Source organism: Mus caroli, chromosome 12, assembly GCF_900094665.2.
Source record: "Mus caroli chromosome 12, CAROLI_EIJ_v1.1, whole genome shotgun sequence".
Classification (NCBI taxonomy): domain Eukaryota; kingdom Metazoa; phylum Chordata; class Mammalia; order Rodentia; family Muridae; genus Mus; species Mus caroli.
Genome location: NC_034581.1, coordinates 42933717 through 42957936, shown reverse-complemented (window position 1 = coordinate 42957936; position 24220 = coordinate 42933717).

Below are 24220 nucleotides of genomic sequence, written 5' to 3'. Positions count from 1 at the left end.
GGCCCCTTGGTCTGGCAAACTTTATATGCCCCAGTACAGGGGAATGCCAGGGCCAGAAGTAGGAGTGGGTGGATAGGCAAGCAGGGTGGGGGGAGGGTATAGGGGACTTTTGGGATAGCATTTGAAAGGTAAATGAAGAAAATATCTAATAAAAAAATTGAAAACAAGAGTGAGAAGGGTTAGCTTGGGGGAAAGATCATTCTGGAGTAAGCTTTGGAAAATTCCCAAATCCTATTCTAACAGTACCTAACTGTCGTAGAATTGTGAAAGCAATCTGACACGTACAGAGAGAGCATATGTTCTAGATGGTATGGTAGTATTTTTCTAGAAATTATGAAGAATTCAATTGCTTAATGGGGCTTTCGAGAGATGCTGAACTGGCAAGATTTTGTCAAAACTCATAAATTCTTGTCTTACTTCTAATATATATAAATATATAGTACAATTATTCAACAAGTTGTAATACATAGGAGCAAATATTTTTCCATTGCCTTTTACAAGTGTTATAGAAACCCTTTCAAATTAGCATCTGAATATAAGTAGAATTTGAAAATCTTTTTTTGCAAAATTAAATGTAAAGTATTTCTTGACAATACCGACATAGATTACTTAGAAAGTCTTCGAATTCTTGGAGTTGTTAACTCAAACTAGATTTCTTTAAGGTAATCCTGAAACCAATCAGCATTATTACCTGGGAAAAGATTGGAGTAGTTTGCCTGCTGGAGTATATCCTGATCAAGTAGAGATGTTTTTTAAATTATTTACTTTATCCACTAAATTTCAGCATTCTCTCATATGAAAAATGCCAAAAGACTAAAATGGAAAATCCCCAAGCATTCAGATAACCAGGCAAACTCAATATTTAATCAAACAGTACACGTATCATTTGACCCCACATGGTTCTCAACATCCAAAGGATCCCATTTTTTGATACTAACATGTGTGCTTATGTATGTCTCTGTTCTAGGGAGGGATTACAGGTGGAAGATTGCTTTTCAGTTACCCAGATCTCTTATCCTTGTACCAACCACTCATCCTTCTATAATGAAGAAAATCCTTCTTACATCAGAAGCCCATGTATTAATATTTGTAGTTAAAATGCAATTGAGTAGAATCAGAGATACAGCTTACTTTCTTCAGCTTCTTCTCTATTTATAACTTCCTCAGTGACAGAGCACTTGCACAGGAGTGGGCTCTCACTCAACACATCTGCGCTCCATGTGTTGCTGAGTCACACATACTTTTTTGGTTACCAGACGTAACAAATATTTATTTTCTCCTTGACAGTCCCACAGAGTTGTTGCAACAGCAGGGAAAACAAGCAAGATTCCATTCAACTTTGCTCATATAAAGAGCACTATTGATGCTATGAAGAAATATCCAGAGAAAATTAATGAAAACAGCTTACAGAAGGCACACCATGAGGAAAGGCAAAAAGAATTGATGTGGGCCTAAAACCTTGTACAGGCTTACACGTTAAATCTTCCATTAAAAATAGCAAGTTAAAGAATATCCTACAGATGTGATTTCTCCAAATTAAATATTTATAAACCTGATTGTTTCTCCAGTGAACATATTAAACCCCCTTCAAATACTATGTCTGTGTTGAACCTCAATTTTCATATGAGCCTGTAATGTGATAACTTTCAAACTTTAGTCTTCTCAAATGCCGTCTAGATAAAGGTCACTCTGATTTGCCTGACTGATCTTTGTTTCACAGACTTCTTAAAGTAAGCCAGAGTGGCTTCTGGAATGTATAGCAAACTTATCCAGTTTTAACAGCCACCAACTTGAAAATGTCATAATTTCTTGTGTGTGAGTTCTAATTAGGTTTATTTATTAACTAAAAAAAAATGCTTGAAAGTAGATTTCCTATAAATCATGCTGAAGCTATCTTATCTTGTCACTTCATCCTTTAAAAGGAAGATGCAACTTCCCCACTCTCATTTCGGATCATTGCTAAGGAAGAATCATCATGAACTAGGAAGATTGACTTCACACTGTGACAGTGAATTTGCCTTTTCATCAAACTGGCTTATTTGCTGTCTTAATTGCATATCTGTGAAATCACAAACAGTCACATGAGAAGCTTTCCAAATGTATATTTGCTGGTATAATGATCACTTTCTTTATATAATCTGGTGATGGGCTTAGCATGGTTGCACATACTTTGAAGAAAAAAAAAATCCTTCCATCAAGGTGGCCTAAATCAGAAAGAATGTTAGCTGCTGTGAACATCAGCTGCTGCTTCATGACCTTGATTGCATTGCGATCACCTGCACTCCCCCTGCTTCAGAAGAACCTACATTATGCTAATATCCCAACTTCCCAAAATATCTAACCGGTTCACATCTAGTTAAGTTAGTGCTACACCAAATGCATAGATCACGCAAATGCTCAGGTGCTCACGGAAAATGCATCCTTTCCAATAAATCATTTTGCTTGCCACTGCAAGTGTTCATGCATAAAACATACAAGCTGAACCTCATAACTTTCATGAAAATATGAACCCTTGAATATCAAATGTTTTAAAATGCACATTCACAGTAATTTAGGAGCACACCATATGTTACAGTATATTTAAATACTTTAAATAACTTTTTTTCCTGTTTAACAATTATTCTATTGCTTAGCTAATATATTTCTTGGTTGTTTAGCTTCTTACAAATTTTAAACAGAAACAGAAAATTCCTTTCATTTTTTATATGAAACTGACTTCTTGCTCAAATGTAAACTCTCTCTGTGGGATAAAAAACTCAATCTCAAAATCTAATCTCTTTCTAGTCTTCAAAATCATCCAACAGCTCTCTAAATTCAAAGTACACATACATTTCTAAAGTCAACCTTCAGAGAATATAAATAGAATAGAGAGAAGCACCTTGCTGTCTTATCCTGTGAGGGAATGACATACACCGATTCAAGAATCTATTAAGATTAATCTTCCAGAACTAATACTTTGTAGTTCAAAGGTTACTGAGTTAGGCACTCTTCGTGCCTTGACATAAGTTATCATATCTTAAAAGTGTCTTAAGGGCTCCCACATTATCTGATGTTTATCTCAGTTATTGGCCCATTCTATTTAGAGTCAACACAAACTCTTTCTTGTCAAATAGAAACAGATAAAACCTAAACAGCATCTGGTAATATAAATATTCCAGCATTCAGATAGGAAAAAAAAAAGTCATCCATTGTCTATTTTCAAAGAGCATGGTGCAGAATGATTAAGAGCACATTATTTTCCTTGAAAACTAGAAATGAAATATGTACCATACCTAAAAAGAGAATTTCTTAAACATATGTAAAACTAAGAAAGATTATATATAAAAAAGTGCTAGTGGAATAAGTGTGATCAATAGAGTCATCAAATATGGGTAAACAAGATCTCAAATATTTTTTCTCAAAAATAGGATTAAAACAGAATTCCCAATTTCCAATTTTATCTATCTAGTTTTAATTTCAGGAAGTAATTAAAAAACAATAAATATTACCTTGCTACAAATCAACATGTATATAATTATGTCTCAGAATAAGACTGCAAATGATAGCCGGGCGGTGGTGGCGCACGCCTTTAATCCCAGCACTTGGGAGGCAGAGGCAGGCAGATTTCTGAGTTCGAGGCCAGCCTGGTCTACAGAGTGAGTTCCAGGACAGCTAGGGCTACAGAGAAACCCTGTCTCGAAAAACAAAAACAAAACAAACAAACAAAAGACTGCAAATGATAATTAATAATAGAGTCACACATAGAGAGAATTTGTCTCATTATTTTATAACACATGAAAATAAATTAAGGTTAAAATACCCTTTATTCAAGTCTCCAAAAAACATGTGGAGAAAATTTATTGTGAAGTATAAATTTAACCTTGATTTGCTTACTGTAGCTGTCTTTGTGGAGGCTTACTGATGAATACGTTCATTATAGCTCTTTCTGAATTCTGGCTGGATAGTTCAACTCTCTTGATCTGACTCAAACACCCTTCTAAGCTGGCTGATTCAAACTGGCTTCCCTTGGATTCTGAATGAATTGTTCTGCTTACCCTCAAAGTAATGCTAGCAATCTGTTGTAATCTTCTGGCTCTTCATTCTGTCTTTACCTGTGTCTAACTTGTTCTCCCTGTAACATGTATGTAAACTGTCCTCCTAAAAACTGCTGTTGGACTCCAAAAACTGAACTGCCATCAACTGAGTTGTCAGCAGCTCAAGTTCCCTGAACTGCCTCTCAACTGACTCCTGAGTGCTGGGATTAAATACATGTACAACCATGCCAGAACCTAAGCATTTCTGTACCTGGAACATTTTCTGAACCAGTCTGGCCTTGAATTATGAGATCTGTTTGCCTCTGTCTCCCAGGATTAATGGTGTATCTGTATTCCAGACAGAGTAAGTACCATATTGCTGGATTAAAACTCCTCTACAGTGAAGACAACTCAGAGAATGAAATGGTCAAGAAAATACCATCTTACCCAAGTTAAGATAGCTGTTAACAGAAGCACAAAAAGGTCCAAATCCTCCCTGGGCCTGGAGAAACAGGGATTCTTATACATTGGTAGTAAGAATAGGATTTAGTAGAGCAAGCAATTAAAACAATATGCAAGGTGCTTAAAACCTTCTTGCAAATTTACCATATGAGACATACCCATTGCCAGGTATACAGCCAAAAGAAGAGAAATCATGGCAGCAAAGAAACACCTGTACTTCCATGTTGAATGATAAAGAGACTGAGGCATATCTATCTAACATAATAATATTTGACAAATAGTAAAGAACGGTATCTGTAGATGGAATGAAAGATGACCCTTACATGTAATGAGTCAGACAAACACATGTTCTCATCACTTGATCTCATAGAAGATTATGAAATAGCAACCACTAGAGACTGCAAGTATCAGGGAGAGAGGAGAAGCAAAATTAGATAATTCACATCAGAATATAGGTAGAAAGATGAAAATGTTAAGGGGTAAGGTGGGATTCTATCTTTGTGTTAATAATTTTGTTGATGAAGAATTTAAGGATGGATTCAAGGAAAAGTCTGAGGACCATTTTTTAGAGTTTAATAGAAAAATCAAGACCAGAGACTCTATGAATATTAAGAGTTTGTAGAAAAGATTGAAAAGGAAGGTATTATCTTTTCAGTTAGTCAAACATGCCGGTCAGCCATGTAACAGATGGGTGGAAACATGGCAGTGGCAAAGTCTCAAGAAAAGTGTCAAGTCAAAGTGTTATGAAAAGCATGATTAAAGTAGAGGCAGAAGAAAAGGAAAAATAATTCAGAAAAGCTGGCACATTTACACACATGTGGCTAGTGCTCTGTAAAACACTGCACAGAGAACATGGACTCTGAGAACCAAAAATATCCATTGGGGTCATTATTCCTCTTATCTCTTTGTTATGAGAGGGGATCAACACATCATCTTGAGGAGTGGCCTTTCGACCAGATGATTGAGAAGCCTAACTGGATGGACTCTAATGTGGGAAGTTTGCAATGCTGTATCTCTACTCAATTCAGGAAAATGATTTTCTCAAAAAGCCTCCAATAGAATAGGAACCAAGGCTACTGATGTTGGTTTTCAAAAGCACACCAAATTGAAGAGCATGTAAAGGAACAATGATGTCCCCAATTAATAAAATTTAGTAATATCTGAAGAGATAGGAGTACTGATTATCTTGATGTGAGAATTATACATTGCATAGGTATCAAATACTATCCTACTATACCCTGAAAGCATACACAGACACTATTTTCCAATTATAAACTGCATTTACGACTCTATAAGTATCTTTTCCATAAATTTTCAGTTTTGACTCATTAAAGTACTCTAGAACAATTGTAATTGTATTAGTCCTTCCTTTAACACTGACTATATTTCTTCCAAGGTAGTCCACTGAGATGTGCATTCTTGAAGCCTGCTGTTACAAAAGACGGGAGAGTCTTCGATTGGAATCCATTGATCAACTTGTTTGTTTCTATACCAATAGCATGTAGTTTTTGTTACTACTGCTCTGCAGCACAGCTTGAGATACGCCTAAAAGTTCTTTTATTGTTCAGAGTAGTTTTAGCTCTCCTGGGATTTTGCTTTTTTCCAAACAAAGTTGACCATTGTTCTTTCAAGGTCTGTAAACAATTGTGTTAGAATTTTGATGGAATTGCAATTACTCTGTAGATTACTTTTTGGTAAAATGGAATTTTTTTTCACTGTGATGATCCTACCTATCCATGACCATGGGAGATCTTTCCATCTTCTGATATCGTCCAAAGGTTCTTTCTTCAGAGACTGGATGCTGTCATACAGGTCTTTCACTTGCCTGGTTAGAGATACACCAAGATATTTTCTATTATTTGTGACTATTGTAAAGAATTTGTTCCCTAATTTCTTTCTCAGTCCACTTCGATATATTATATAATGAATGCTTATTTTTTTAAAGTTAATTTTGTATCCAGTCATTTTACTGAAGGTGGTTATCAGCGGTAGGAGTTCTCAGGTAAATTTTTTATAGTTGTTTATATATACTATCATATCATCTGCAAATATCAATAATTTGACTCTTCTTTTCCAATTTGTATCCCCCTGATCTCCTTTCATTGTGTTGTTGCTCTAGCTACAACTTCCAGTACTATGTTAAATAGATAGGGAGTAGCCTTTTCTTGTCCATGATTTTAGTGAAAGTGTTTTAAGTTACTCTCCACTTAATTTATTTTGGCTATTAGCTTGCTGTATATTTCTTTTATTAGGCTTAGGTACACACCTTGTATCTATGATTTTCCAAGACTTTTAACATGAAGGAGTGTTGGCTTTCTTCAAAGGCTTTCTCAGTATCTAATGAATGATACTGCAAGATTTAGCTTCCTTCTGGAAAATTGGAGAAGTTTAAATCTTAGTCATTATGTGATTCAAGTTTCCTTCTATCAAAATGATGATCTACTGTGACACAAGGGAAAGCAGTTTGTTGTTTTAGAAAACTGTATTGGCCAAGCAGTGGTGGCACATACCTTTAATCCCAGCACTTGGGAGGCAGAGGCAGGCGGATTTCTGAGTTTGAGGCCAGCCTAGTCTACAGAGTGAGTTCAAGGACAGCCAGGGCTATACAAAGAAACACTGTCTCAACCCCCTGCCCCCTCAAAAAAAGGAAGGAAAAAAGAAAAGAAAAAAAAAACTGTAAATCTTTTGTGACAAATAAGAGAGAAAGAAAATAAAGAAGGAAAGGAAGAGAGAGAAACAGAGACAGAAAGAAAGAGAGAGAGACAGACAGACAGACAGTATGTCCTACTGAACACATCCATAAGGTCTCTAGTCAGACTCCCCATAGAATTAGGAATCAATTTCTTGTCATTAGTAAACATGGAGACAGAAATGGAGATAGAGATGAAGATGGAAGAGGAGATAGAGACAGGGACAGAGAGAAATAGAGACAAATAAAGACGCGTAGATAGACAGATATTGTTGCCTATTGTAGGAATGGAAGAAAATCTCAGAGAAGAGTTTGAAAAAAACCATATCCCCACGAAGAGTAAGAGACTTTGTTTGCAACCATTAGAGAGAATGAAAAGTGATATTGTTGTTCTGTGAAAATTAATTTCTTGTCATTATATACCATCTGGTTAAAAGAATGAAACACCATAAAAGTAAGTATATCTAAATAACTTTTATTTTGCTATTGTAAGTTTTCAAAAGTACACTGATGTCTAAATTACAAAGCAAGAGCATATGTAAGTGCAGAGTCTACTTTCAATATTATATTATATCTGCGTGTTGAACATTTAAACATTTTGTGCCAAAAAAGTAGACCAGACATCCAGAGACTGCCCCACCTGGGGATCCATCCCATATACGGTCACCAAACCCAGACACTATTATGGATGCCAAGAAGTGCTTGCTGACAGGAGCCTGATATAGCTGTCTCCTGAGAGGCTCTGCCAGAGCCTGACAAATACAGAGGCAGATGCTCCCAGTCAACCATTGGACTGAGCACAGGGTTCTCTGTGGAGGAGTTAGAGAAAGGTCTGAAGGACTTGAAGGAGTTTGCAGCCCCGCAGGAGGAAAAACAATATCAACCAACCAGAACCCCTTGAACTCCCAGACACTAAACCACCAAACAAAGAGTACACATGGAGGGACTAATGGCTCCAGTCGCATATGTAGCAGAGGATGGTCTTGTCGAACATCAGTGAGAGGAGAGGCCCTTGGTCTTTTGAAGGCTTGATGAACCAGTGTAGGGCAAAGCCAGGTCGGGGAAACAGTAGTGGGTAGGTATGTGAAGGAACACCCTCAAAAACGCAGGGCAGAGGTTGGGGTGACATAGGGGGGTTTTGGAAGGGAAGCCAGGAAAAAGATAACACTTGAAATGTAAATAAAGAAAATATCTAATAAAAAGAACAGTAGGTCAGGAAAATTATGTGCATGTAAATGAAACACTGAACAAACAAGATACAAATTATGGCTTTTTTATATTTTCTTCTAAAAACTTTAAATACAGGAAAGTTAAGAGAAAGAATCAATGGTGATTTTTAGAAGTATTCATTAGATATATTAAGTTAAACGTCAAATATCTATGGGAAAGAAAATGTACAACATTGTAGTTATATTGTATTCGAATTTGAACTTCAAAATACAAAATTAATAGAGACAAGAAATACTAAGATTAGAAGGAACTGAAAGATAAGAAAGTTGATATCAGTGTTAACATGATTTATAAGACCCATTTCTTCATTGAATAAAACCTAAATACAGAAAAGGGGGATTGATTTTCATTAAAAAAATTAGTATATATATATTTTTTTAAATCGAAACTTACTAAACCCATACAGATAATGGAGGAAGTGATAATTTATTCTCCTAAAACATCAAATCAATTGGATTTGCTAATAAAAATAAAGTCTTTCTAGGTATCTTCTAGTTTAAAATAAAATAGTTAGTTTCTACATGTTGATTGAACCACATAACATAGCTTATTTGCTTCAATATACAAATGATAATTCACTCCATAGACTAATTATATAAACTTTCTCTTTGTTTAATCACTCTTTCTTCATAAGTATGGATATCTATGTAGTCTGTCTAGGGCACTGATGACAGATCAAGCAACCAAATCCACCAATGTCAAATTTGATCTCCCAATGAATTTTCTGGAATTATTTAAAGACATAGAAGTGAAGGGTTGCTTGTAGAAGCAGGAATTACAAAAAAAAATCAACTATGTCACTAAATATTTTACCTCAGTCTTTGTGATGTCTCATAAATACTTTATAATTTAAAGGTTGCTCAACAGTATGGATTATATAAACATACAACGTTGAGGAAAGAAGATGATTATGAATCATGAAAGTATTAGGGACTTCCCGAGACTCATGAGTTGTTTACTTCCTGAATCTTAACAAGGATTCTTCTAGAATGCAATGCTTTAAGCGGGAAATTTTGGAGTCTTTCAGACTCTCTTCAGAATGGAAATGTTTCTATTTATAGGATTTTGCACAAGATATTACCTTCAAAGGATTTTTAGTGGAATATTTAATATTATCTACCCTATACATGTACGTAATATACGTCTTGAAAATGACATTGGATAGGTGCATTTCCCTCTACTTCCTCTCTAAATTTCTCCTACATGGAGCTGGATTGCTATCCATGACCATATTTTGTGAGTCCAGTAGAACACTCTGCTTCTAAAGTAGAGAGGTGCAACTCTTGTCTCAGGGTTACTTAAGGTAAGTTAATTAGAAAAATGAGTTTTCTTCTTCTTATGTTTCTAAATTTTAAACGAAAAATAGGAGCTAGATTGTAGCTCAGTGGTAGAATACTTGCAATGGATGAACAAGTTGTAAACCTCATTAACACACACACACACACACAAACACACACATACACACATAGTGGAGAAAACATTTTAATTCAAAGAAAAAAATCATAGAAAACCACAGTGCCATCATAAATATTTATTTCATAAATGTGGAAAACAAGTTTATAGGAGAACAGTAAAAAATGTGTGAAATATAGCAGTGACCATTGAAATAATTTGCATTTTTACATTTGATATCAAGACTGTTAAATGCATGTCTGATAGGGAATCAATTTGTGTAAAAAGCAACTTGGGGCTATTTTGAAGTACTTTTAATTTATATTGAGCTAGTAATTTATAGATGAAAACATTAAGCAAAGATGTAATTGGAATAAGTGTAAGTATCACCTGTCAGTTAGCTGTTATGAAAACAAATTATTATTTAAACAAATTTAGATTAATTCAATTTATTTGCAAATATGGAGCAGCTATTTAAGAAATGAAAGCTATTTTCACTTCCATTACTCATAATTATCATTTGTTAATGAGTCAAGAACTTTTAAAGAAATTTCAAGATCAGAAGTCCTAGATATGGTTAAATTTAAACCCTAATTGGTTGACCCTCATGACTTATCTACAGTGAACTATAATTTTGAACTTTTAAAAAGCTTTCTTTCAGGAATTATATTCCTAAAGAAACATTTCCTACTTTGGTTGCCCAAATATCCCACCAAAGAACCATCACAATCTATTCTGAGGAATTTTATGATAATTTGAATATCTTCTTTTCTTATTTCATGTAAAAATCAACACATAATAGACAAGAAAATTATAGGCTATTCTTTACAATTTGCAAGCACATGCAAAGTTCTACACTTTCCAAAATGAAGCTAAATAGTAAAATGAAAAGTCATTTTATGCCTAATACCTGGTTAGAATTTAAATCCCTTTCACATTTATTCTAGGTAAAGGAAACTACTTAAATTCACTGTGTGATCCTACTGGGTTGTCACAGATTTCTCTGTACTCTGCAATTGTTCTGCTCAAAGCATTTGTGAGATGCTGCTCACCAACTCTGTGCTTCAGTCATTTTATTCTTCCTCTCTCTTCTTATTCAGGATTCTTTAAATCCCCTTTCTTAACACAGATTCCCATGACTAAGAAATACAAAAGGAAGAAAACTAATCTTCCTTCCCCTGCCTTTTTTTTCTCCCCAGCACATTTCTACCATGCAGAAAAACCACTTCAGGATTAGCACTTGTACTTCAGCCCTTCCCTATCAGTACTTACATAAAACGAGCTAAAAATGCTTTATCCTAAGTAGATGGTGACGTTTTTAGGCTTTCTATAACTACCTCTTTTATATGTTAATCTTTAGAAATGTTCTTTGTCTGAGATACCTTGGTATTAAAGACATTATCATTTTGAAATAATTTTGTGGCTTTTATAAAAAATGTTCATATGATATAATAAACAAATTTTGAATTAAGTTTGATCAGCACAGTATTAGAAAGATTGCAAAGTGAGATCTATTTGTTTATGTACAGGTGTGTTATAATTATACCTGGTTTCAAACACCAACATATATGCATTGACCAAAACAGAATAAATGCCTCATGATGCTAATATGTGATTGTAATAAACTGCAAAAACACAATTACAGAATATTACTTCATCAAGTTTAAGACCTAAATTTTGAAAAATGACAAAAGTATATTGATTATAATAACACTGACTACAGAATAAGATGTAAATTATTTCTTTATTTGATAAAAGGGATGATTGGTAAATGATTTTTGGATTTCTACAAGAATTTCACAATATTCTGCTGGAATTCAAGTAAAGGATGGAACTATTTGCCCCCCTGACAAACTGATGTTTTCATCATGTTCTTACACAGGATTTAGAATGGATGCCATCTCAAATATTGTAAATCATACCACAGGCTCAGAAATGTTATTCTGATATGAAATCCTCTGCTCACTTTGGGAGGCTCAGATGCTTTTAAGATAAAGAATTAACAATCTCTATTTGCCTGCAAAATTTATAATGTCTTTGTTTTTAATAGCTGGATGGTATTACAATGTGTAATGTACGACTTTTCTTCATCCATTCTTCAGTTGAGGGAGATCTAGTTTGTTCCCAGTTTCTGGCTATCATGACTAAAGCTGCTATGAACTTAGTTGAGCAAGTGTCTTTGTGGGATGTTGGAGAATCTTTTGGATAAATGCCCAGGAGTGGTATAGCTGAGTCTTAAGATAGAACTATTCACAGCTTTCTGAAAAACCATAAAATTGATTTCTAAAGTGGTTGTACAACTTTGTACTTCCACCAACAATGAAGATACATTCCCATTACTCCACATCCTCACCAGTATCTGTTATCCCTTGACTTTTTTATCTGAATCTTTCTGATGGATGTAAGGTGGAACCTTGTAATTGTTTTGATTTGTATTTCTCTGATGACCTAGGACTTTGAAAATTTCTCTAAGTTAGTTCTCTTGGCTACTTGAGATTTGTCTGTTGAGAATTTTCTGTTTAGCTCTGTACCCCATTTATTTGGGTTATTTTGGTTATTGGTATCTCACAGTGTATATTTTGGCTATTAGCCCTTTGCCAGCATAGGGTTGTTGAATATCTCTTCCCAATCAAAAACATCATTAGTCTTGCAGGCAAATGGATGGAACTTGGGAATATCATCCTTAGTGAAGTAACCCAGTACAAGAAGGACATACATGGCATGTATTAACTTATAACTGAATATTAGTCCTAAAATATAGGACCCCCTTGCTACACTACACAGATCCCCTAAAAAAAGTTAGATACAAAGGAAAGCCAATTGAGGATGTGTGAATATCACTCAGAAGGAGGGATAAAATAGTCATAGAAGGCAGATGGAGGGAGGAAACTGGGAAGAAGAGGGGATAGGGAGGTTGAAAGTTCTCTGTTTAATTTTGTACTCCATTTAGCTGGGTTATTTGGGTTATTGGTGTCTAACCCAAATTTTATTGAAGGAGTTCAGGGTCAGGTATGGGGAGGTACAGGAGAGTCAGCCATATGGCCATGAGAATGAATGGAAATCTGCAACTAACAGGATTGGGGAGGTGGGACCATCTCTACGAAGAGACAGAGATGTGGGGTAAGAGAGGCTCTCAAGAATCAATGTGGGTGACCGTATCTGTTACTCGGAGCATTTGGAATATGAGAGTTGAAGAGGCTACCTCCTATAACGAGACAGGAACCCTAATAGAGCGATAAAACCCCAACCCACCAACAAAACTTTTGACCCAAAATTTATCCTGTCTACAAGAAATATATGGACAGGTAATGGAGCAGAGACAGAGGGAATGACCAAGGAAAAAGCAGCCTGACTAGAAACCCATTCTACATTCAAGCATAAATCCCTGACACTACTAATGATACTCTGTTATGCTTGCAGACAGAAGTCTAGCATGGCTGTCCTTTGAGAGACTTCACCCAGCAGCTGACTCAGACAGATGCAGAGATGCACAGCCAAACAATGGATGAAGCTTAAGGACTCTTATGGAATAATAGGAGGAAGAATTGCAGGCTGCTAAGACGATAGTAACTCCATAGGAAGATCAACACAATCAATTAACCTGCCTCCTTGAGGCTCAAAGACTGAGCCACCAACCAAAGAACATACATAGGCTAGCCTTGACCTCCCTGAACATATGCAGCAAATGTGCAGCTTTTTCTTCTTATAGATCCCAAACAGGGCTATCCCAAAATCTGTTGCCTGTATATGGGACATGTTCTAGCTTGGCTGCCTTATCTGGACTCAGTGGGAGAAGAATCGCCTAGCCCTGCAGAAACTTGAAGTGCCAGGGTGGGGTATATCCAGGGGGCCCCTACCAGCTCAGAGGAGGAAAGGAGGGGAGGAGGGGAGGATTGTGGGAGGGGATGACCAGGAGGTGGGGGGTGAGCAGAATATAAAGTGAGTATGTAAAAAGTAAAATAAGTAAATAAGTAAGTAAGTAAATAAATTAATAAATGAAAGAATTAACAACTTATTAATAACTGAGAAAAATCAATGTTTCTTCTACATTAGTCAATTTAAACTTCACAACTATAGGTAATAAGTAGAGCCAATGAAAATTGTGTTCACAGGGGATAAAGAGATGGTTCAGTGGTTAAGAGCACCGACTCCTCTTACAGAGGTCCTGAGTTCAATTCGCAACAACCGCATGGTGGCCCACATTCATCTGTAATAAGATCTGATGCTTCTTCTGGTGTGTCTGAAGACAGTTGCAGTGTACTCATATACATAAAATAAATAAATATTAAAGCTTTAGAAAATTATGTTCACTTTAAAAACTATAAAGTAGGTGAAGAAAAAAATAAGCAATTTGCACAAAATTATATTTCCTAGGAATAGCAGGTCTGATTTTCAGTCCAAAGTCTGAGTTATTAACCTCTCTAGTCATTTGAATCACATGAAAACCTTTGATTGAAATCTTATCCTACATGTTTAGTACTAGAAGGTCATCATTAGTCAGAGAAACACAGTCATTTTTTTTTTTAAAGCCTTAAATGTATCTAACTGAACAGATAGAAGGTAAATGGTTACAGAGATTCAATTGACAAATGCACAGATTCCTCAATATTTTTATACATGGCCAGTCTTTCCTCTCAGCAGACATCCTATTTTGTATTCCCAACAAGCAAGTGCTGAGATAAGGATTAAGGGCAGGTGGTTTATTTGGAAAGGATCTCAGAGGCTGAAGCTAAGAATACAGAGAAGGGGATTTAGAAACGGGACAACAGCCAACGAGGTGTATGTTTCTCTGTAACAAGTGAAATTCAGTCATTTTTTAGGATCTTCTGAGGAACTTTGTGCTGCCTCAGGGTGGTTCTAACTGGGAATGAAACTGCTGACTACATTATTATTCAGATTTCTATGCCTTATTCAATCAAGTTACCCTTTGTATATTAAATTGCAGCTCTTTGGTGAACTTAGCCCTAGAAGTGTATGTGGTCTCATAATCTTAAAGAAATTCCTCGGAGGGAGGGTCAGTGAAACACAGACAATGCATGTACCATGCCACAACAGTTCTGAGCAGTCATCTGATGTTTCATTCGGATGGATGCAGAGTACACTAGAATGGTATCCCCAGCATGAACAGCATCTTTTGCTGGTAAAAAGAGGTTCCTAGTTAGAATAACACATCATTTTTCTTGCTGAAATGATCCATAGCTATACTGTATTCTATATAACTGTAAGTTGTCATCCTTTAAATTAAAGGGAGAAATAAAATAATTTGAAGGTGTAAGTCTTTACTGTATTTATTTTTTACATGTTATATATCTTTGCTAAGATTTCATCCTTAAGTAATTAATAAAATATTGTTTTTGAAAGTATTTCATTATCAACTTAAACACTAGCATGTTTTCCTATTCTACATTATATCAACATAACATCGAATAATTGCTTTCTGGTATTGTAGCGCTTAACTAGTCCTGTAGTCAGATGAATAATCTAAACTTTTGGTTGCCTTAAAATAAAGTACTATTTACCAAAGAGAGGCTTTGATTTATCGGTTTGGTTTGAATAACCAGAGCTTCCTTTAAGGAAGTTGACTGCTGACGGCTATGTGGCTCTTACTCTTAGATCCAGAGGCTCTTCACCAAGTTTATTTATATTTTATACACAAAGACTCAAAAATGAAGTGTGCCTAGAAAGAGAACACTGCTCACTCTCAGAGCATACAAAGTCATACCCACAGCTACATGATAATTCCAGGTACGATGCAATTAAAATACACACACAAACACACACATAAACACACACACATTTATATATATAATTTTATTTTAATAATTTATTATTATTAAATAAGTATATTTATTATTAAATTTAATAAATATATTTTAAAGAGATGTATCAGAGATGTACTATAAGTTCAGAAAACTTAAAATATAAGGAAATATAATTTAACATTGACTTTGAAATATTCATTAATACAGGCAATTTCTAGGCAATACTAAATGAGAAAGTCCTGGTAGGAATCATGAGACAATTCTTCTACAGTAGGTCATTGCTGCTAGAAAATCAGAGACACATATTGGGATTTCATGTTTAAACCCTAGTAGACTCTAAATGGTCTCTCAACTACACTTTGCTAGCGGAATGTAGACAACCAAAGTGTTTTATTTCCAATTCCAGGTGTTTGAAAATGAGATACCACATGATCTGTGGCTGTTGAATATCATAGCTCAAGGAGGGTGTTAGTGATTCTTAAAGCAGCTTGGTCCCCATTAAGTAACTACTTCCTCTGAATTGAACTATTTTTCTCCTAAATACATGAGGGAGGCTTATCAAATTAAAGACGTTAACAACCCTTATCAAGCTTGAGGTATCTCACTCATATACTTCACAAGGCATCTCACAAGTGTAGAAAGTAGTAACGTAATTCTGGTGGAAGGGGTTCTGTTTGGGTGGTAGCTGTTGGCTGGCTATACAGGCCACTCCAAAGGTGCATATTTGTATATTGTCACCCACATTTCCATGTACTTTTTGTGTTGCAGATGCCTTTGAATCATGATGGGTTCCTGTAACTCAGTTAACACACTGGTTAACAAAAGCAGACATGGGTGGAACAGTTTCTTTGGTCTATCATCAATGTGTTATCTGGGATGAATAGAATAAATATTTGGCCATATCTTCATAGGAAGAGTCAGTCTACAGACTGAGTGAATTTTCAAATGGAATTTTACCCTTATATGGGTCTTTTTTTTTTTTGACCTAAAGATTTTTTAATGCTATATGCTCTCCAATTTATTTTTCTGGGCACACAAAAAGACGATTAGGTTAAGTATATATCTATAAGTTCAGGATAACAGTATTTGGCTACAATTAATGTATTATACTTTCAAATACAGCAAGAAAAAATCTTTGAATGACCCTGAATTTTCTGTGCTTTTTTTTCGTTTGTTTCTGGGAACTGTGTGGTGAAGATGTGAGGAATCTGTGTTCAGAATGATGAAGTAGGCCAGCATTAACTAACTGTGAGGTGAGTCCTTATTAGTAAATTTGACTAGAATCTTGGCCGCAGTGATAGGAAAAAAAGAAAAGACAAGATCTAGACAGGAAGCCTGGAAAACTAAAGACCGAGCCTCACCTAAAGAGGCTCAGCTGTGTCAGACTGAAGTTACTTATTTGAGATACACCCTTGTTTTTGTTTTGTATAAGAGTTAAGACTGGAGGAGCTGAACAGGTTTGCAACCCTGTAGGAAGAACAACAATATCAAGCAACCAGACCACCCAGAGCTCCCAGGGACTAAACTACCAACCAAGGAGTATGGAACCCAAGGCTCCAGCTGCAAATGTCACAGAGGATGGCCTTATCTAGTATCAATGGGATGAGAGGCCTTTGGTCCTGTGAAGGCTCAATGACCCAATATAGGGAAATGCCAGGGCAGTAAGGTGAGGGTGGATGAGTGGGTAATTTGGGGAGCACCCGCTTAGAAGCAGGAGTAGGGAGGATGGGACAGGAGGTTGGAGGAGGGGAAATCCGGAAAGGGAAGAACATTTGAAATTCAAATATATAAAATATCCAAAATTATAACAAAAAAGTTAAGACCACAGCAGAGGTTCCACTGTAGAAGGGTAAGTTTTGGGAAAGAAAATGTTTAGTATTTACCAAACGTACTTCCTTTCTTGGCACACAGAAGAACATATTTTTTTATGCACTCTTTTGATTATGTTTAGGATATTTCATTGAGTTCTTATTGTTTTAGTCTACATGTGAGAAAAGTTCTATACAATTTCAACATGGTCAAAAAAACCAAAACCAAAACCAAAACCAAAACCAAACCAAAACTGTGTATGATCCCTCATCTTTTCTTATACAGAAATCTTAAAAGTCATTTGTTGAGAATTCCACAGTCTTGTGACATAAAATCTGGATCACTAATCATTGCATAGAAAGGAGTCAAACTTTCCTACATATTGAACTATGATACAAACATGCACGTGCATGCACGCTTGCTCCTACAAACATACACACACAAAGAGAGAGGGGAAGATTTTGAGATTGCTTAAAATAACAATACATTAATTTCTTAGGACTGGTGATAAGTTATTTAAAACTTACTAGCTTAAAGCAAATAGAATTTACTTTCTGACAGTTCTGGAGATAAGAAATCGAACGAAAGGATTTGACGGAGTCAAGTTATCCAAACGCTCCATGGAATATCCTTTATGCCTCTCACATTTTGGTGATTCCTCTAGAATGTAGCATTTCCTGACTTACAGCTTCAGGAAATCTGATGCCTTCCCTCCTTTTTACATTTACATCTTCCTTTTGGGTCTCTCATCATAACCTCCCTTTGCTTTTCTGATGGCATTTCTCATGGAATTCAGCAGTCAACATTTAGTCTCCTATAAACATTTAGCCTACTTGATAATTAAATTTTCAAGCAATGCTATGCAATTTGTTCTAAGAAATATTGTTCTCTATAACGGAAGGGAATGGCTGACAAATTTTAGTACACAAAATGAATTTAGAGGACACATACCTGAGAATATTAATAGTTAAATTTGTCATTATAAAGCTCATTCTTTATCATATAAAATGTCTCATATAAATAAATTACTTTAGAAACTGTATGTCATACACGTGGGAGGAAAAAAATCTATTATTTAGTAGAGACAATATTATGCAGCAAGGGGATTCTCCAGATATTCTTGAAATCACGGTATCAGGAGATGGATGTCATATAAAGAGAATAAATATAGTCTCTGACATTACAAAGGAAAAACTTTGCACAGGCAGCCTCAAGGTTTGAACAAATGACATCAAAGAGTGATTGGTTTTTTGAAAATTTGCTAGAATTCAATCACATCCTCAGCGTGGAAAAATAAATTGTTCTCATTGTTTTCTTTCTCCATGTGCCTACATAGAGATGTGGTTCACCAAATATCACTGATCATAGAACTAAAAGAAAAAAATTCTGTGTGTGTGTGGTGTGTGTGTGTGTGTGTGTGTGTGTGTGCCCCAGAAAAATAATGTTGGACACCCCTCTTAAGAATTTTATTAGATTAAAGCATTTTTTTTTTTACTGAAGAATGCATTTATAATAGCAGGGCCTGTAACCTTAATATTTCCCAATTATGAGAGAAAAATAAGTAATAAAGTTCCTATTTAAGAAAAGTTCTTTAATGCAGTTCTGTTAAATTTCATTTAAATGAAGACCAGCACTATGAATATGCTCTCAAAATAATATATTCCAAAGAACATTTACTGTTTATTTAACCTAGATGTTTAGTAAAGCCAGGTGGTGTCACACACCTTTAATCCCAACACTGGAAAGGAGAGGCAGGAGGATCTTTGAGGTTGAGACTTGCTTAGTCTGCAGCGAGAGTTCCAAGACAGTCAGGGCTACACAGAGAAACCATGTCTCAGACTACAAAAACAAAAGCAAGAATTTTATATTTATTTTATATTATATTATTGCATTTTAACCTACATGTTTATTGTAAAAATTTTTCTAGAACTTAATTCTATAACAATTTAAATGATTTTTAAATCTATTTTAAATTGAACATTGTTTTAATAAACAAGTTTTGGGAATATTGAAAATTACAAATTAAGTCTTAAAAAATGAATAATCTCATTCTCATGAATTTATTTATGCCTCAAATTTTCATAAATTCAGGACACGAAAATAAAATAAGTGCATTATTCATATTAATATTAATTTATCTTCTATTTTTCCAAGCCTCCATATTTTACTTGTTAATTATGCTTTTGTAAGGATCTATTCAAAGTAAAGTGTATTTTTCTTTATGTTTATTCAACTCTCCTTAAAATGGATTAATCAGATAATAAGATCATACATGGAAAAATCATTAATTTGTTATATTTTCATCTCCTATTTCAGGCACTAGAAGAAATAAAATTCCTTTTATTATCACTGGTCTGTTCATTTACTGATATAGTCAATTAGACATTAAATTGCAAGCCATTCTTCATACTCCTTCATCTTATTTTCTATTTGGTCATAGTAAATAATTCATTTCCTTTTGCATGTATAAAAGGGAACCATGTAAACAAAATTTCAATGTGGTAAAATTTAGACAATGAAAGTTAATTTTCTTTTGCAATCTTTCATCAAAACTTGATAACTTTTTGGATGAAATAAATATTTTGAATCAGTTAGGTGGGACCAGTAATTAAACATTTCTAATAGTGTCCCTGGTGATACCAATATTGCTGGAATATTTGAACCATACTAGAAAAGGAGCTTCCTTCACTGCAAGCAAACATTCATTTTCTTCTGATTAAATTTTTACTCTGACAATGATTATAGAATTATGTCGTATTTGCCTAAAATAACAAACAGTGGCATACAAAAATCATACAAAAAGAAGTCCACTCAGAAATAGTATACTTTGATAGCTTTAATGACCTCTTTCAGATGTGGTTTGCACATACTAACCATGAAACACACTAGTAGGATCCTCATCCTTTCAAGTAAATGAACATTTCACAACCAAACCAGCACTTTTTAACTAGAGGCTTTCTGTTTATCTTACTCAATTATTTCTCATCTATTCAGGCTTCCTGAGTACTCTTGGCAGTTCATCAAGGCCTCATCTCTTCTTTCAGACAATGCTAGTAGAAAGAACTTCAGGATCTAGTGGATTGTTCCCCAGCAGTTTGCCTTTTGTTATTGGGAACACCCCAGCTACCTTTCCTCAGCTTCTCTTGCATCTAGCTGCTTGTCCAAGTACTGGCCAATGAAAGTTGGAAGATGTCCTCTTTGGGATTTAACTGTTGCTCAATCTATTTGCTTTCTCTGTCTCCCTTTTAAGCTTGAATTTGAGTCCCAAAACAGGAACTAGAAGTCTCTAATTCAAGATATTGTGTGGAATTTGTGTCATAATGAAAATGATTAATGTTTACATTTTTAAATTAAATAATATTTAGTAACTGAAGCTACTGAACAGTTATAATACTATAATATAGCATTTGCAGCTGAGGAAATGAAATTTTATTTTTGTTAATAACTATATGTAACTAATGTCTCCCTCCAATATTAAATTGCGGAGCTCTAGGGAAATGCAAAAATGCTAAATGAAGGAACAGGTCCCATGAGCTTGAAATACAATTTTATCGTACTAGTTACTGATTCTGATGTCTTGTGTTGAAACTGTTAGCCTACTGTATAAAGAACGAAATAAAGCAGAATTCAGTGTTTAAAACTTCAGCCTAAGGTAAGGAGCTTTAACTCTTGCCTATATTCTTTGTAACGTTAAAATGTCAGAGAGTTAGTCTAATCATTCCTTTTGTCTATTAAGTAGAACTGTTCCAAAACCATATTAATAAGGTTACTTCAAGCTTTAAAATATTGGATAGCATGGCCAGAATAATACCTAAAGCACAAAAATTAAAATTGTAGTTGAAATTGTCATTGACCACTCAGCAACCCAAAATAAGCAAATCAGAAAAACACCTCAAGCCACACTTACTTTGAGAAATGCTTATGAAAAGAAATGGTTATATAGGTATGGGTACAATGAGTTGAAAGAAGCCATGCTACAGTCAAATACATTTCAACAGGAGACCATTTTTGGTGGATTATGTCTGTGTGTTTTTAATGAACTGAATAAAAAAAAAAAAGAATGAGAAGAACCTCCAAACGATGCTATAAAAATGATTAAGGATAGGGTCTGCCTTAAAAAGGCATGCTAATTAATAATAATAATAATAATTCAAGGAGTAGTTGAAAAGCATTCAAAGGACATAATGCAGTATGAAGTTTTAAAGGAGTTTGACAAAACCCACTAACCTACCTTGATTATAATTTTTTGGGACACAGCATTAGCAAAATTCCTGACTGAAGATATCCATGCAGACACTGTTAAAACAAAAACAAAACCAAACAAAACAAAACAAAGAAAAAAAGAAAATAAGTGGTAATGGAGAGTGTGAAATTTATGACAGGACTCTTACATTAAATACATTAAATAAAATGCAAATTAAGCAGATTACTGTGGAAGTGTGAAATTTCCATAATAATTTAACAAATTACCATGAGCATAATTTCATATGCACTTTAAAGCCACATTTATCATCAATTTAGAAATGCCTTATTTCATCTAATTAAAGTAAAGCTTAATACATTTTGTGGTAGAAATTTATACCAAGAAACAATGCAATCTACACTCATTATGTCTTAAAGCAAGTTACTTTTTTTTTCTTTTGTAAAGGAGAGATGAACTTATTCAGGATGATAACTTTCTCCATTTTCTATTACATTGTTAAAAGTTGAAAAATAAAACAAAACCAAGAAGTGAGAACCATTAGAGTAACAAGTTATATTTCTTAGATAAACAAAACAATTTGATTCAGGCTTTTGATATATTTTAAATTAGCATATCATCAAGAAAACAAATTTTAATACTGATTTAAAGTGCTCATTTTATAAGTGTTGAAGTAAAATTTACCTAAAATTATAGAAACTAATAAATAATTGTTCATTTACAAAAAAAAAAAAAGTCCAAGAAGTTAGTATTCTGGGTAGCTTTCATTGCTGTTTTTATGTTATTTTGTTGATCCCACTTCTGAACCTAAAAGCAGTTGAAGCACACCATCCTCCAGAGATCAATGAATCCATGAATTAATTACCATAAAAAGACAAATTCTTTCAAATTTGATTCACCCCTTTCTCTGTGAACCATGGCAGGAACACTTGACTCTTACGCTCTCTACTGGAGTGCCTCAACCGATGTAATTAGCCAGAGCAGCCTAGCCTCAGGTGTTTCCCAATCTCATACCTCGGGTTTATGAAAAGATCACTGTGGCATGAAACTTCACCATGGAGCAGAAAATAAAGACCTGAACTCAAGCATGTGGATACATGCTTGAAGTTTTTGCTATGATATAGAAATTTTCAATTTTCTCACATCCTATTATCAAAAACACCCATGTGTCGAAAGTGAGTTCTACACATACAGAAACATGATGAAGGGGAACAAAGGGAACACATACCCCATCCAAACCACTAATCCTTCACCAAACTCAAGATTCCCAAGCACGGTGCTGGTTCTTGACTGCTTCAGGTAGAAAGGTGTGTCTCATATTAAATACAAGAAGGAACTTCTACTGTCTATTTTTCTACTACTGTGACAGAACACTTTGACTAATGTAACTCAAAACAGACGGTTTAGTTGAGCTTGTGCTTTTCGAATATTAAAGCCCATGATGGAAGCTCCCAGGTAGCAGGCATGTGAGATGGGCCAAGAAGTTGAGATCCACATTTTGAACTTCAATTATGAAGCAGAAAGAGAGGAGAGAGGACTGAAATAAATATAAATAGATGATGATGATGGTGGTGGTGATAGTGATGGTGATCATGATGATGAAGAGATAGGCAGGCAGGCAGGCAGGTAGGCAGACAGACAGACAGACAGACAGATGAAAAACTTCAAAATCATGCGTCCAATCTCTCAAAGTTTGCCTCCATGTTCAAACCTCCTCCAACAAGGGCACACCTACTAAGCCTTCCAAACAATGCTACTAATTGAGGACCAAGTGTTCAAATGCCCAGGACTATTGAGACATCTCATAAAAACTGTCAGAGAATTTATGATTCCCAGTGTCCTCTCTACTTTGCAATTCACTGGCATGGCTTTTCCTTGTTATAAATGATACCATTATCTGATCTATATTCTTGGTCCATGTCTCTTTAGCAGGGTATGCTGTGAGCATTTACATATCCAACTCTGACTACCAGATTGCTTTTTTGAGCAGATGAAATGATGATTTATATAGTTTAAATATTTATATTGTTAATCATTTCAAATAAATACAATAGAGGCCATAGTATAACTGATTCTATGTACTTGACTTCAGTTTTCAGACAGAGAACATCTTGTTTTAGTAAAACGCACTAGTCTCCACCTCCCCAGATGTTTCTTGAACACATTTCAGATATATCATGTAAGCATTGATTTTATTGCATAGAAAAGGACACTATGTTTCACCCATCACATGAATCAACTTATGTTTTTATAGTACGCACACATGGATTCTGGAATCAAGTCTAATTTCTCTAATATCTATACCCATGTCCACCTGACCTCTCTGAACCTGATTCTCTCATTCAGCCTGGTTCATTTTTTGTTCATGTAGTATTTCCTTTCCTTTCAAAGTTCCCCATTGCAGTGTTCCCAAGTCTGTCTCCTACTGGCATTTAAAATAAAGGGGCAACATGTAAATAATTTTTCAGAATTCTTGTCACAATTTTGGCCATTTTTTATCTTACTATCTTCTATTCATTCTGTAAGGATATAAATGTTTTGTGGAGATGTTTCTTTTACTACTATAACTTTAATTTTATTTTTTTTCCTCTTATTTATTTATTTATTTATTTATTTAATATTTTTATTACATATTTTCCTCAATTACGTTTCCAATGCTATC